Source organism: Triturus cristatus, chromosome 4_1 (genome assembly GCF_964204655.1).
Source record: "Triturus cristatus chromosome 4_1, aTriCri1.1, whole genome shotgun sequence".
Lineage (NCBI taxonomy): Eukaryota > Metazoa > Chordata > Amphibia > Caudata > Salamandridae > Triturus > Triturus cristatus.
In genome coordinates, this window is record NC_140585.1 from 534,961,491 (window position 1) to 534,978,525 (window position 17,035).

Genomic DNA, 17,035 nt, shown 5'->3' on the forward strand with positions numbered 1-17,035 from the left:
AATAACATCTCTTCTAATAACGCATCATCAATTTCATTTGGATCAATATCAAATTCAGAAGTCTCTACATTATTCTTTGTCTCCTTACACTTTCCACCAGCCTGATCTTCAGCAACCAATACTGGATATAATCTCTCTAGGATCACATCTATCCTCCATCTTTTCATTGAGCATCCCACTTAGCCTTTGAAAACCATCTCATTGTATTCTTATACTTTAATCCATTCCTAGCTCTCTCTCTCCTGTACCCTTCATGCTCCCATTATTCCAATGCCTCGTACTGCATAAGTCTAGGATTTGGCTTCAAGGAATTCGTTTGCCTTCTCAAATTCTATCAAATCTTTACATTGAAAGTACCATGTTCTAGAAAAGCTAACACTCCATCATCCTCGTTATACCTCACCCAGTTCTCCATCCATGCACACATATGGTACCCACGCTCTAACATCATGAACGAAGCAGGTGATCTTGGAGGAGGCACAGGAAGTCCCTCTCTAGTCACTATTGGTTTATCCTTTTAAAGAAATCTTGAATCACTTTTAACAACTTCTTTTTTCAACACTCGTTTCCTTCACTAAATATTCTAAGAAAATCAGTAAACCTTCCGTAATTCCACTCACTGTATTGGCTCAGGCTTGTCCAATACCAGCGCGACTCACACCAACTAACCAATCAGAGCACAATACACACCCGCTTCTCTGAATAATTCCAGCGCATTTTCATTAAAAACGACACAAAACAGCACTTCTGTCTGCTCCACTTGTAAAGATATAGTTCAAATACTCAATAGGATTCTCTTTTACTTCCAGTAAAATAATGACTAGCGCCACTGTACCCTGAAACAAGTGAAAAGAGGTCTTGGTACTCCTCTAGGGATAAGGCCAAAGTTTTGCAAGAGGACTTTTTATTAAAAGAGGTCTTGGTGTTCCTCTGGGGATAAGGCCAGAGTTTCAAGAGCGGACTTTCCACTATTTCATACACTCTCGTTACAACAGAGCAAGTCCCTAAAATAACATCAATGGCCTTTCACCACTTGATATTACAACAGCAGACAAAGGACTTCCAGTGTAGTATTTCTCTACACTATGACTTTCAGCATGGTTCCACTCCACCATATAACTACCACATAGGCTTAATAGAACATCCCGGGATCTTAGCCAACTTCGTACCCGTACTACTTCCTAACTACATAAAAACAAAACACTAAATTTTCATATTAGTAATCAAAATCATTAAATTGATTATCGATTGTCTAAATAACCAAAACGACTATCCTCTGCTACTAAAACCTGATCCAGCGCTCATGAACTTATAATTTCTAAAGACAGGGGCCCAATTTCCATTACCCAACAAGCTCCTTTGCGCTGGCATTAGTGTGATTCTAAAAAACTATACCAACTTACCATTCTTTATTATTATGCATTTCCTAAATTACCAAATATGGCGATTAAACCTTTACATTGTTGGTCATGTAGACAAATCAGTGCTCATGAATAAAATACTCTAATAAAGACAGAATCATTTGTACATTTATAATATATATCTAAATAATGCTCAATAAAGTGCAAACATTCAGCACCAATCATAGCCTATCACAAAGCAAACAACATCAGAAGAGAAAATGACAAATTCATAATCAATGACAATGCATTAAGGAGCGGATAGGAGAAGAGACAAAAGGTACGGAGACAAAATACATTTGCAAAAGTTACGCAAATTCAGAATATCAGGCCAATACTAACCCACTTAGGAAAACACTGTCACCTGGCCATGGTACACAGCAAGGGCCCCCCAAGAAGATTTGAAGAGGCAAAGACTTAGGGGCTCATTAGGATGGCAGATGGAGGCACATCCACATTGCTGGCGGTGGCGGAAAATGTCCTTTTCCACACTCAAGCAGCGGTCCTCGTGTCCGCCATATTAGGATGGGCAAACATAGCCCATTTTCCGTCTGCCGTGGCGTTACATGAACCACCAGAAATTTCCACCCACAACCGTGGCGGAGGGAGCCAATAGAGACACACCGCTGTGTGGAATGAAGTCCCATCCGCAGTACAAATCACGATGCCGCAAACATCCCATCACACCTCAGCGGAGAATACACATATTCGGTGAGGGCAGAAGCACAACAGCGGAGATCGAAAATCGACTTCCAGTACCCTCCACGCGGTCCTGACTGCTGTGGATCCAGCCTTTCTGCTGCTGTACCTCATCCACTACCAGCAAATAATACACCGTTGCAGACAACGCCGCTGGTACGTAAATACACAACTCCACATACAACCACAACACACAATTCCTGTGCTGACATACGGTTCCTGTCCACATCAGACGCTCTGGTACCTGTTAGAAACCCACACCTCCGCATCTGGGTGACCCATCAACCGCGAAATCACTGCAATGTCCCGGGAAAGTCACTGCAGTGGTAAAGACGCGGGAAAACCTGCACGCAATGTAGTAGGTAGGGCCGGCGCCAGGCATTGGCAGTCCGGCCAGATTACAGGGCTCTACCTTCAACCTTCCCACAGTACCCATCACACACCCATTTGGGCACATGCTGTGTGCCCCTCTCATGCCCCCCTGCACAATTAATCAGCCAGGTATAGCGAGAACTCGCACCTCACAGTTCAAAGGACAAGGGAGATTGACTAGAAAGGTGGGGGTAAAGAGGAACACCCTGCACAGAAGCTCAGGGGCTGGACAACCCTCCTCCTCACACCGACCTTCCACTCATGTGAATCAAACTGAGTATAATTACAAAATGAAGACTCACACTGCATATGAACATCCGCTGAACTGTTCACACTGCCTGTCAAGTTGCTCAGAAACACCCCACACTGACACCCAGCCACATACTCATACCATAGGTCAGCAGCAATGGAGGACAATAAATGGGACAGCCAAAAGTGAAGTGGACAGTGCTGGAAAGCCATGAAGCAAGCCAGATGACATGTGCGCATCACATGCAAGAGAAGGAACATATCACACCAGGCCATCAAATCAGACATGGGTGGCACAGTGAGTAAAATTAAACCTCTGTGCAACAACTCAGGGATACATCAACGCATGCCATGCATAGGCACAGGAATGGCAGGAAGTGTCTGAAGTCATACAGTGACCAGCCACACACCTGTGTCAACTTACTTGACATGTGTATGTCATGAGCACACCACACATGGCTCATTGTCACACTCCCTGACTGTCAAACCCAAGTAGGACCTTCACACATACCCCTCCTCTACCTGAGTGGCCCATTGGTCCTGTACACAGATCGGCCTCCCACAGTATAGTGTCACACTATGAAGTGGTTGGGAGGCTCACACACTGGCAAGCCATGGGGTGGAAGACATGAGATTGAAGTGGTGTGTACTTCAGTAGTTGACAGGTGAGGAGTGTACAGTACACAAACACATAGAGGAGTTACTCAAAATGTGTAGGCATCAGAAGCACATATAGGGGATGGCATGACACCACATACCACATACCATACTGGAGACAAAAATGGGCCAAGTGACAGCAATTCATGAGAAAAGTCACAAATAATGTCAGTGTGGCTGGGCCGGTCTGCACAGTGAGCACAAACAGTAACAAGACACATGGCTGATCAACAAAACACATTACAGACTTGGCAGTCACACGATTTGCATACTCACAACTGGCAGCGACAACAAGTAGGTGTCCCCAAGAGTGCAAGGAAACACAACACACTGCACAGTGCTCAACCTACAACTTCTACATGTGCTCACAATCTGAAGCACATGGCTGACATTTGAAACAAATAGGCACTCATTACCTGGACCATGCATGTGTGCAGTTGGCATTGCAGGGGCACACACATCAACACTCCTGACAATGACAGCCCATTCACACTGTATGACTACTCAAGTTCACATATTCAAATGTACCCATGTGACTAGGAAGACAGGCCTAAACAAGATGACCTCACATCAACACTGCTGTTCACACATCAAGAAAGATCACACAGATATGATGGACCCTGGCCACCCCGCAAGTAATCCTGTGGATATAATTCACCTCTGTTGTGGTATTGCATCATAACATGACATGTGTACAATTTAGCAAACCTGACCATACAATGATTAGGATAACAATAGATCATCACAAACAACCATCATTGCACCATCAAGCCTCACAGTCAACAAGAACAAAAGTGCCTGTCACCGCTGGCAAACTCTGAAAAAGTAAAATAAGTAATTGGCAATGTGAAAGTGGCATACAGAGCATGCGTCACATGCAACCATACCCATATATAAAGGTTTTTACTTAGCAAGGACATTGACAAAGCAGACAACAGGAGTAACTGTCTTTATTACAGAAGACCCAGATAGCCATCAAGAAGTACAAAACAGCAAGGCCATTGGCCAGAACAAATTCAAAGTATGTACATGTGTGCATGATAAACAGCACAGGGAATGGGCATCCAAAGTTACAAACAGCAAAGCCATTGGCCAGTCCATAGTTCCGGTCTGCACATGTGTTCATGAGAAAGTGCACAGCGAATGGGCATTCAAAGTGACAAACAGCAAGGCCATTGGCTTGGCCATAGTTCCGGTGTGCACATGTGTGCATGAGAAACTGCACAGGGAATGGGTAACACCGTACACTGCCATGGGAATCACCACAGCTCTGGGGATACAAATGGGCAGTCCAGGCACTGCTGTGGGAGGGATGGGTTTGGGAGGGGGACTTTCGCTCAGACTTGGCTGTCAGTTGAACTGGGAGGTGGCTGATTGTCAGGACCAGTTGGAGGACTGGACCTGGTAGAGAGAAGACTAGCTGAGGTAGAGTCATCAGTGGCTGTGGGAGCCTGAGGGCTGCTTGGACCAAGTGGCATGGTGGCACGGGGAGGCGGAGGCATGCTGCCATGAGACACAGTGTGTGAGGGTGAATGTGGAAGGCTGGGTCTCTACTTCTTGGGGATTCAATAGGCAAGAATTGTCTTTGCAGGAGTGGGAAGTGGGGTGGGCACAATAGTCTCACTCTCCACCAAAGGTGTATCTGGTGCAGATGGCTCTCCCTGTGGGGATTTGCTGGATCTGGTGTTACACTTGGGGCAGTCTTGCCTTTTCTCCTTCATCCCCTGTTGTCCAGGTAAACCCCCCACTTTGGTCTCCTGCCCCAGCTTCATAGGGGTGTGGGTGGGAGTTGACGTTGTGGGTGAATCTGCCTTAGAGAGCTGTTTGTGCAGACTCTTTGCAGGCAAAAGCTTCACAGCAGACAGGGAAACTGATTGTTTGTCTTTGCGAGCAGGTGTGGGGATGGGAGTGCCCTTGGATGGGGGTGATTTGGATGAATGTGAGCTTGAGACCTGCTTCTTGGCCTGATGTCCCTGAGTGTCATGTGAAGATCTTTTGCCTTTGTGCTCATGTGTGCCTGTTTTGTGTTTTGGGGATGATGTCTGTGCTCTGGGCCACTTTGAGTGCTGCTGTTGTGTGCTGCATGTGGAGTACTTGGCGCCTGAGGGCTGTGGTATGTGGGCACTCTCGTCAGGTGGGGCCACTGGCAGGGTGGTTGCTGAAGAGACTGGAGCTGGACTGGGAGCCTTTGACAGCTGAATGGCTGCCGTCACTGTGGAGGACTAAGACTGGACAGTTCCATGTAGCCCACCCATGTCAGAATGAATGCCCTCCATGAAGGCAACTACCTGTGCCAACTTCTTCTCATGATCCTGGAAGGCATTCAGGAGAGCAGCCTGACCTACACACAGCTGGTGCAAAAGGTCCACTGCCTCCACACTGAGGGCAGCAGGGGAGACAGGGGCAGGGGCAGTGGTGCCTGAGGGGAAGGAGACTCTACCCTTCCTAGGGCTGCAGGCACGGCCAGCACTAGTGCTAGCAGGTGGGAGGGTGGGCACTGGACAATGTGTGGTTGAAGAAGAGGCAGATTTTAAACTTCCTGTGCCCGACAACATTGAGGAGTCACCGCTGGAGTCAGATGAAGTTGAGGTTGGTTTTTCAGGGCGTGATTCTTCCAGGGCACTCCTGTCCCCCTCTGAGTCGCTCGTCACATGAGTGTCAGTGAGCTCATGTGTAGCAGTCATGCCAGAAGCTTCACCACATGTGTTTGTTCTTTGTCCTTCCGTGCCCTCGGTAGATGCTGCAAGAGACAGAGACGTAGGTTCATTATAGTGCCATACTCACAAACATCAAAAGCAAGTGAACCACAAAACTAGAAAATGATACCCCCATGTTGTCCACCACCATGTGCAGTCTGCATAATTCACCCTTTACGCAATCCTCAGAAGATGCATGGAAACGTGCATAGTTGACATTAATGACCCATGTGACATTGACACAGCCAACTATCTGGCCTGTGCCTCCTTGTAACCTGACATACTGATCTCTGTAAGCATACTTACATGCCTGTAGGTAAGTAATATATACATCCTAACATGTTGTCTCTGTCACATATGGAGTCACTTTAAGGGAACAACACAGATACTGACTCCCAAATGTCCTTTCGTAATGGCCATGAGCTACTGATATCAACCATTTTGTGCTTTGAAGCACAGCGACAGTTGCACATTGGTGTCAGATGTGATTTGCAATTTAAGCACTGCACACATCTCCAAAAGCACACTAAGATGATGCACACTGCTGCTCACTGTCCGGTACTGGCTATGACACCCATAATGCAGCAGATGTCAGAAGGACACATATCATCTTGCAATGTCAAGGGCCAGTGTATTAAACACAGATGTACATGTAAGAAAAATGCACCACAGCTGCACTCAACACAGAGGCCACTTACAAGCCATTGCACTTACACTAGAAACATTACAGAGCTCCGCACTGGCTCAGGATTGGGATACATGCAGTCATTTCACACCCAAAGTCACCCTTCACAGAATACTCACCCCTAACTTGCTGCTGATGGGTCCTCAGACCTCCATCCAGTTCTGGCTGTGTCACTGCCAAGATGCGGCCATGAGTGGTGTTATGCTCCTGCGCGCCAACCTTCCAGTCTGAGGGATCATCCCCAGCATCATCTCTGCCACGTTTTTGCTCAGCCGGCAGATGTCATCCCACCTTTTGTGACAGTGTATGTGCCGTCAGAAGGAGACACCAAGAGCTCGCACCTTGCGTGCAATGGCCCTTCATATGGCCTTACGCTGGTGGACGTTAAGCTGTAGGCATGGGAGACAAGAAGAGGAAGTTTCAGTGATACTGTGCCATGTACCACTGTGTGTCAGTACAGGATCATGAAAAGACATAGCACACCAATACATAAATGTTGAGCAGAGCCCATACAGCAGGCGACGTAGTACATTTGCATCAAATAATCTCATACACATGTACACATGTATGATGATGAACACAGTACCTGGCCATCTCATACACATGCAGAGTGTCAGCACAGACACCATTGTGAAGAAGGCCCTCCTCTGTGATGCAGTTTGTGAGTGAGCCATACATACAATGCATGTGGCATGATGTGGCGTGGCTGACTCACTGTGTCCAACACTACACGCCCCTCAATGTCCTTCACCAGTGAATGGCTACCTGTGTCTTGGAGGTCACATTTAGGGACATGATCTTACATTGTCACACTCTTCTCACAAGGTGTAGACCTGTCTTGTGCAATCCTCAGGCCTAAGATAGCTCATTGAGAAATAGGGTTGTGGACAACACATATTTTTCACTCAGTCCATTTACTGATGGGTCCTTTTAAAATTGGGCAGCCTCTATGTAGGTCAGGGTGACTCACACTGAGGTGAAACATGGGCCATCATAAAATTCACATGCATGTACAAGATAAGAGGGCAAACAGTGCCTACACATGCAAGACAGAACACTCCAAATTACATTTATCTGATGTGTCATAAGTGAACTCCCACCAAGAGTGTTACACTCAGGCATTTTAATCTTGTGCATAATGCACACATATCAATGGGGGCAATATGAAAAATGTACACACATTCTTCAGAACCTTTTGGAAGAAATACTTTTGTAATGTCACAAATGAACATGTGAAAACCTCATGGACTATGACATCACATAGCACAGGCAATGTTTGTTTCAACTTCAACTGTACAAACCAGCAGTGTTACTGTATGGCTGCAAAACCACTGCATGTCCCTCCCATCCTTCAATGCAGCCATGGATCTGTGGAAATAAGGCTACACCCCCATTGACATGAAATCAGCATGCAAGGCAGTGCATTATACATTTACATTACCCAGTTTCAGACCAACTTTTGTATTGTGTTTGCTGAAGAATGGCTGTAGAAATGTCATTGTCGTCATCCTCCGCAAATGCTCAAGTGCAATATTCACTAGGCCATGTATGGAGCATGGCATATGAAAAATGAGGTTGCATCCACATTAACTTGCACTCACAGGCACATACTACTGCAGAGCAATATCATGTGAGCACTCTTTGCACTCACAAACTTTCACTTTGAAACACTTACCAGTACATCTGGAGCACCATATAGCCTCCCATACTGTGAAAGCACCTCATCCACTAGGACCTCGAGCTCCTCTGTGGTGAAGGAACGGGCCCTGACGTTCTCAGTTCTCACCATCACAGGGTACAGGAGACAGGAACAGCAGCAGTTGGGGAGGAAGAATGGCAGGCAGAAGTTTCTGGATGCAGTGGAAATGTGTGGCTCTCTCACAGACATATAAAGACCCCTGAGGTTGTTTCAGTGGCACTCAGCTGCTGCAATTGGTCTTCCAGGTCAGCTTTTTTCAAATGTAACCAATGACAGGGACTACGGTGGCAGTGCACGCCTACCGTGATTTTCAAATATGTATTTCACTACCGCGATAGCGGTTCCCATTGGCTGCAATGGCATTGGCATAGGTGGTGTCACACCGCTGGGGCCAGGCGGTCGCTAATCGTGCATCTTTCAATTGTACCCAATGACCGTTACTGCGGTAGCGGAGCACGCCTACCGTGATTTTCAAATGTGTATTACACTACCGCGATTACGGTTCCCATTGGCTGAAAGGGCATGGGCATTGGCGGTGTCACACCGTGGGGCCCAGGCGGTCAATACCGCGAATTGGCATTTTTCAATTGGTGCCAAAGACCGGGATTGCGGTAGCGGAGCACACCTACCGCGATTTTCAAATGTGCATTTCACTACCACGATTGCAGTTCCCATTGGCTAAAAGGGCATGGGCATTGGCGGTGTCACACCGCAGGGCCTAAGCGGTCGCTACCGCAAATTGGCATTTTTCAATTGGTGCCAATGACCGTGATTACGATAGCGGAGCACACCTACTGTGATTTTCAAATGTGTATGTCACTACCGCAATTGCGGTTCCCATTGGCTGAAAGGGCATGGGCATTGGCGGTGTCACACCTCGGGGCCCAGGCAGTCGCTACCGCAAATTGGCATTTTTCAATTGGTGCCAATGACCGTGATTCCGGTGGCGGTGCATGCTTATGGCACCCATGGACACATCATGCTGTAATCCTCATCATTGAACAGTACACACTTACAGTTAAACATGCCACCACATTGTTAAATTCAATGCTGGTGTGACATTGAACTCACTGATGCCTACACATGCCATGTCAGTGCACAGGATTACATCATTGGCATGTACTCCCTCACGTGTCACATATGATATTTGTGTGCATGTAAACAGATCTGTTGTGTAATGGACTCTCACATTTGTAAACATGTCAATGTGTGAGATGGCTGATCAACGCACAGTAATGATGGACTGACGACATAATGTACCTATTTCTCTGTGTTGATTGCTGAACTCATTTTGTTAGTTGATCTTTATACACACACTGTGCTCATTGTGTTGTTAATGTGTGCTCTGTCTTACTCACGCAAGAAGGTGTGGCAGGTACAGCACCTACGTAGAAGCCAGCAGTGTTGCTGTTTCAAACATGTGCTGTGTCAACTACTCTCAGGGCTGGTGACACAAGATGTCAGAATGTACCATTTTACATTCTCATAGTCTGAATCGGTTTGGGGTACTCAGTATGTACAAACTGAACACGTGTACAAATACTTGAGATCCAGGTGTCTCTGCATGTGACTTGTGCTGTAAGTTGTTGTTTCAGTCCAGTCATTGTTGGCGCTGTGTCAGTCAAGACGTAAGATGTTGGACACATCTCATAGGGGAATGTAATTGACATGTGTCCCCTTTATTTTATGTAGGAGCTGACCAAATGTGCTTCATCCATTCACATTGCTGGCGGACATGGAGAATGCGGACATCATACATAAATTCCATTTGGATCGACCTATCCTTCAAGACCTATATGGTCAGCTAGAGCCCCATCTGAGACCTCGTAGAACCTATTTGACTGCTTTGACACCAACATGTAAGGTGATGGTGGGCCTGCATTTCTTTGCAACTGGTTCGTTCCAGTACACGGTGTCCCACGCAGGTGGGATGTCTCAACCAATGTTCAGCATGGTGCTACATGATGTCCTGTCCACAATAATGACATACAAGGACCGCTACATCCATTTTCTTAGGAGACATGAATTGGCTGCTGTGAAGGGTGATTTTTATGACCTTGCCTACATCCCTAATGTTGTTGGCACCATTGACTGCACACATGTTGGCCTGGTTCCACCACAGGCACGTGAGCACATATACAGGAACAGGAAGCATTTCCAATCCATTAATGTGCAAGTGGTATGCCAAGTGGATAGGATTATCTCCCATGTCTGTTCCAGATTTCCAGGATCAGCACATGACTCTTACATACTGTGTAAAAGCATCGTACCACAGCTGATGGCAAATCTGCATTTGGAGCATGCATGGATTGTTGTTGAGTATGCAGAGTCAAGAAGTGTGCTGTATGTGTGACATGCTGTCCTCAGCTACAGTTATGTTACAAAATTGGTCTATGTATCTCACACCTAGGTGACTCTGCAAATCCCAACCGACCCCGGGTGAAGTCCACTACAATGATGCACATGGGAGGCCACGTCGTGTGGTGGAGCGTGCTTTTGGTCTTCTGAAGTCTAGATTCTGGTGTCTGGACAAGAGCAGAGGTGCACTATTCTACTTTCCCCAAAAGGCTTCTCAGATCGTAGTTGCATGCTGCATGCTCCACAACCTGGCCTTGCGCAAAGAGATCCCCCTGCTCCTGGACAATGATGAGTAGCAGATGCCCCCCCTGCAAACACAAACATGTCCAGTGACGAGGATAGTAGAGAGGAGGAAGGTGTCGACCTGCGTCAACAGCTCATCAACAACTACTTCCCTTCAGTGTGAGTGACATTTGACAACAGCGACATTGTCTGCTGACTTTGATGGTAATGACAAGGCCTAGAGGAGCTTTTTGACTGCTGCCTGTTGTTGGCTCTGTGCTGATGGCTGAAGTGTGTGGTATAGGGTATTTATGACCAGCCACACGATGTCTATGTTGATATTGTTTCTCATTTTAATGTTTGCTGGTTTGTGTACCTTGATAAGTAGTGTTGTGGACTGGCTGTGATGCCATCTCCTGACAAGTAAATGTCCTTCTCTTGTGTCTTTCTGGTTCCCTTCAGCCTCTCAATGCCTCGTCACAATCAGAGCTTCTGGTACATTGGAATCAGAGTCAACATTGTACATAATGTGTTAAACATGAAGCTGACACAAAGACATAGGTGTGTAAAGAGTGTTTATTTACAATGTGTATTTGTGACAGACAAGTGATGTTTTCCAAAACAGGTGCTAAGTGAATGAATGCCTTGTCAGCGACGGTAAATGAGACAATAGAGTAGTCACCACATTGATATAGTGACCCAGTCCAACAGACACCTGACATCAACATGGCACTGTGGGTAAGGATAGTCAACAAAGTCAATGTGAAGGGTAACAGAGGTGCCATCATGGCTGGCTCTGCGACTGGTGTTTGGATGGGGCTTTGCCACATGTTCCTCCTGTGGTGTTTCTCAGACAGCCCCTTTTGTGTTTTGCAGGGGGGGGCACTGCTGTGGGCTCAGCAGTGTCTGAGGAGTCATCCTGTTGCAGTTCAACCCACTCTGTGGCCGCAGCTGAGGTGGTGGGAGTATCAACCTGCGGGCCACTGGAGGGGGGTTGAGCTGTACTTTGGGAAGCATGACTGTCCCTCAGAATACGCACGAGCTGGCCCATGAGGGCCACGATTTGGCCCATACACATGTCCATGTACCGCAGCAGCAGGCGGAGCTCACGCACTTCTTCCACAATCTGGCCCATGTGTCCCTGGCTTTGTTCGTATGCCCCAAGGACTCTGTCGATGTTGGCCAGGGCATCGGTCCCAGTGTCCTTTGGAATTTGTCCCCCAGTTGCCCTCCCACCTGCCCTGCTGTCCCAGACCTGTGGCGTTGGCACTCGACGCACCTGCCCTCCTCTGATTGCGTGATGGTGTTGGTAACCACTGAGGCAGGGAGAGTTTTGCAGGCAGCAGTGGTGGTGGTGGTTGAGGCCGCACAGGTCATTGCAGCAGGGGTCAGCGCACCTGCTGTCGCTGAGGTGGTGGTGGGGACAGTAGGGTCATGGGACGTGGTATGCCCTGGCAGTCCGGATGGGCCAGATTCTTGCTCCTCATCTGAGAATTGTAGGGAGTCTGCATCCTAGAGTCCATGTTCCAGGGGGAGAGACTGTCTCTGCACGTCGTTGTCTTCTGCAGCAGTCAGTTGTTGATCTCCTGTTGAACAGAGGTGAAATGGTCATTGAAGTGCACCCCACAAGCTCGGTGTTAGACATTAGGATGTTACATGTGATACACTACACAGTTTACATAGTTATCACTTTGTATGGCTGCAAGGTGCTGCACATCATGACATGATGTGGAGGTACTTACATCACTTGTCCATGGTGTGACATGTAAATAGATACCATGTTTCACATACAGATTGTGTGATTACAAGGTCGTCATCTAACGACTTGCAGCACATCAACTCATCAACTTTATGTGATGTGTATTTTTGGTTTGCTCTGCTTGGAAGACGTTACATCTGAGCAAAAACTAGCCATTGTAATCGTATGCATACCTTTGTCATATCATGTACTTTACTTCCTTTTACCAACTGACCATGCATGTTTTGTGTTCATTTGCACCTTCATGCTCTGCCACCTTGGCGCTTACACATAGCATTCAGTGCTGTGCATGATTGTGCCCTGAATTTCTTCAACATGTGACTTGGTGGTTCAAACTTTAATTTATGTGACAGTTACATCAATTGGCTGTCTGTACACTGGAAGTTACTATTGGATCTATGCCAAGTTGGGTGACATGTGAGGGCTGGTGTGATCATATGGCTCCATGCTTTTTGAGAGGAATGGGAGGGTGCATGCACTGTCTATCTACCTGTTCTGTGACACAGTTGAGGGGTATTGCTGCCACATGGTTCTGGGTGTGGGGGGTGTACCATGATGTGAGCTGTGGGACAAGGTTACATCAATTGGCTGTCTGTACACTGGAAGTTACTATTGGATCTATGCCAAGTTGGGTGACATGTGAGGGCTGGTGTGATCATATGGCTCCATGCTTTTTGAGAGGAATGGGAGGGTGCATGCACTGTCTATCTACCTGTTCTGTGACACAGTTGAGGGGTATTGCTGCCACATGGTTCTGGGTGTGGGGGGTGTACCATGATGTGAGCTGTGGGACAAGGTGGCCTGGTGGGAGTTGTAGTGCTGGCTTCCAAGTCACAAACACCCCTCCCTGTTAAGATGGCTACCTACCTGTTAGGTAAAGGTGAGCAATGCAATTGCTGCCACATGGTTCTGGGTGGGGGGAAGTGTACCATACTGTGAGCTGTGGGACAAGAGGGCCTGGTGGGAGTAGTAGTGCTGGCTTCCCACTCACAAACACCCCTCCCTGTGAAGATGGCTACCTACCTGTAAGTTTTAGGTGAGCAATGCAATGGCTGCCACATGGTTGTGGGTGTGGAGGGAGTGTTCCATCCTGCTCAGCTTTGAGACTAGGGAGACTGGTGGGAGTTGTTGTGCTGGCTGCCTGTACACATGCCCCCATGGAAATATTGCTAGCTACCTTTGGAGTGAATCAGAGGGAGTAAATGTTAGATCTGTGAGACATGTGTTGGGGAGAGTGTGTTGCACATAAGTGCATTTGGGCCTAGGAAGTGTAGCTTTGTAGTTGTGGAAGACAGTATATAGCAGTGCAATGGGAGACATTTTTTGTAGTTTAACAGCCTCCACTTCCCCAGGTATTCCTGTGAGACTCTCTGGATGCAATTTGGCAAGCACCTTCTCCTCCCATTCGGTGAATGTTAGTAGTGGAAAGGGAGGGCCACCACCAGACCTCTAAGGCAGCTCACGGTTCTTGTTGTTATGCTCTTTCACCTTGGTCTTGAGGTCAGTCCACATCTTCCTGATCTCCTTCTGTGTGCGCGGGACGTTCCCTACTGCATTGACCTTGTTGACTATCCTTGACCACATTTGATTATTGGTGGCTAATGGTGTCTGTTGGACCAGGTTTCCAAACAAATGTGGATCTACTCTGATTACCTCATCTACCATCACTGACAACCCATTGTCAGTGAATTCGGGCATTTTCTCCTGTGACATGGTGTGGGATGTGCAAATGGGTTAAAAGTGCAGGTGCAAAGGTGGTGGTGGTGGTGATGTGTTTGGTTTGTGTGTGTTTGTGATGGTGTGATGTGTGCATATTTGCCTCTTCTTTGTGCTGAGGGGTTGGGCCCTTCAGTTGTGGAGTAGTGCAAAGGATTCTGGGCAGGGAAGGGGCTGGTTTTATACTCAGCTATGTGGGTGGGTCAAAATGGAGTATTCATGTCAGGTGTGTTGTGTGGGTTGACCTGGGATTTGTATTTTTTAGTTGCCATTGGAATGTGTCATTGGGGTATGTTAGGTGTTTTTTTAAGACTGAGCCAGATTACTGGCCATACTTGATGTGTGGTTGTTTTCGACCGCCAGTACTCTTCCAGAGCGACTGCGGCTGTCGGAATACAACAGCCCTTCCGCCAGCTCTCCCATTCATCAATTGTTGCAATCATGGCAGAAACAAATGATCGTTCCGCTGTCACCGCAATCGTATCCTAATTTCACGTGCGGTCAATCTGATGGCCATGCAGCAGTTTTGGGTCTTTCTGCATAAAATCCGACCACCGCAGATGGATTTTCACCTGCTTGGGACGCTCCTGGCAGACTTTCATGGAATCCGTCCGCCGCGGTCGGATTTCTCTGGCGGTTCATCCTAATCTGACCACCGGTTTTCCCGTGGTAGATGTGGGCGGTTAATTTCTGCAACCACAGCGGTCAGAATGCTTTTCCGACGCCATCCTAATTGACCCCAAATTCAGGAAACACTAGAAGAACGGCAAACCGACGACGATGTCTCCCCATGAGTCAGCAAAAAATGTCTGTGAGAAACCTCTCCTTTCGGGGACCTTAATTATACCCTAAAACCTATAATGACCAACCCACAGAAGCATCTAACTTAGGTCATGCTTCACATTTGATTGGTTTAGGAAGCGGGTGTACTGTCACACCACTCTCTACGCACACATAGGTTCAAAGACTTCTTTGTTTTAGTCATCCATAATGACATCAACTTTCTCCTCAGGAAATAATGTTCAAATCTGTATCGCCTGTTTTCTCTTCTCCGGCAGGCATCCTCTACATTGTAATATTTTTCCCGCTGAGCGACTTTCTGCAGAGGAAGCTTCCCTCCACGTTCATAACATTGCTCTTTTCATTTGGATCTTGGCAGGCACTCAGGATTTTGAAGAAAAAGTCAGGTCTATCTTTCTCTCTTGCTCACATTTTCGATTTTTCTAGGATTTACTTTTCAGTGTGGCTGACTCTTAACCCTTTATCTGTCATGCAGAACGGAAACCCATGCTTGCCTTTACAATTAACAAAACACAAACATTTATTCTTTTTTAAATGCATTTTCTACGCACCAACAGAAATGCTGCATTTATTCCCGCGCAAACCCATGTTAATGTTTGCATTACAGCTGTTATTCATAACATACACTAAAGCAGCATTAGTTTTCTGTTTTTCATTAGTCAGAAGCCTTTTGCACTTCAGTAATTTAGTTTGCGTTTGCGCTGAAGCATTTTCCCATGTTAAATGTTTCTTGTTTATTATTTCACTGCAAACGGTTAGTAAGTGTTACTGAGGGTTCAATCCGAGCAGGTTTTATTTTACACAAAAACCCTGCTCCATCACCACTAAGGCCTTTGATATGGTGAACTGGCCGCATCTTCAGAAAATATTAAGTTTGAACAATTTGGGCGAAAACTTTTGTAGGACCGTAGTTTTGATATATGTTAGAAATGGGGGTCTCTAGTTGGCAATCGTATACACCTTTGTCCAAATAGGGATCCTTGCTTCTATTCAGGGAAAGGGGGATAAGCTCCTGAATAACCCCTGCTCACCCCCTTGTTAGCTTGGCAAGAGCAGACAGGCTTATCTCAGAGGCAGTGTGTAAAGCATTTGTAAACACATACAGTAATACAGTGAAAATACTACAAAAGGACACCACACCAGTTTGGAAAATTAAGTAATCTTTACTAGACTTAACACAAGATCTATCGACAAAAATCCACAATCCTGTAATAAAAATATGACTTCAGAATGATAGAAATAGCTTAGTTCAACGTAGATGGTAAATGTGACACTTACTCTCGAAGTACCTTGGATGCATCACGCAAAACAAACAAAAGGGTCGCAGGGAAGGTGATGCGTCGGTTCCTTGCTTCGGGGGAGGTGATGCATCGGTTCCTTACTGCAGCGCAGAGGAGGTGATGCGTCGGTTCCTCCAGGTCAGGGGGGACACCCTGAACCTGGCTTCCCAACCCAGGGACTGAACCCTTAGGCTGGACCTGTGCCTTTCAACCCTGGACTTCTGGGGGAGTACTCCAACCCCCCCCAAGGGAAACACAATCCTCTAGAGTTGTGTAAGAATCTGCCTGGCATACCAGGACTTCTTTGGGAGCACACATGGCCCACCCGAGGGTAACACATAACTCATGTGTTGTGTGACAATTTGCCTGGTGCAGATCTCCCAACCTCTGTATAAGTATAAGTATAAGTATAAGTATAAGTATAAGTATAAAAGAAGCTTGT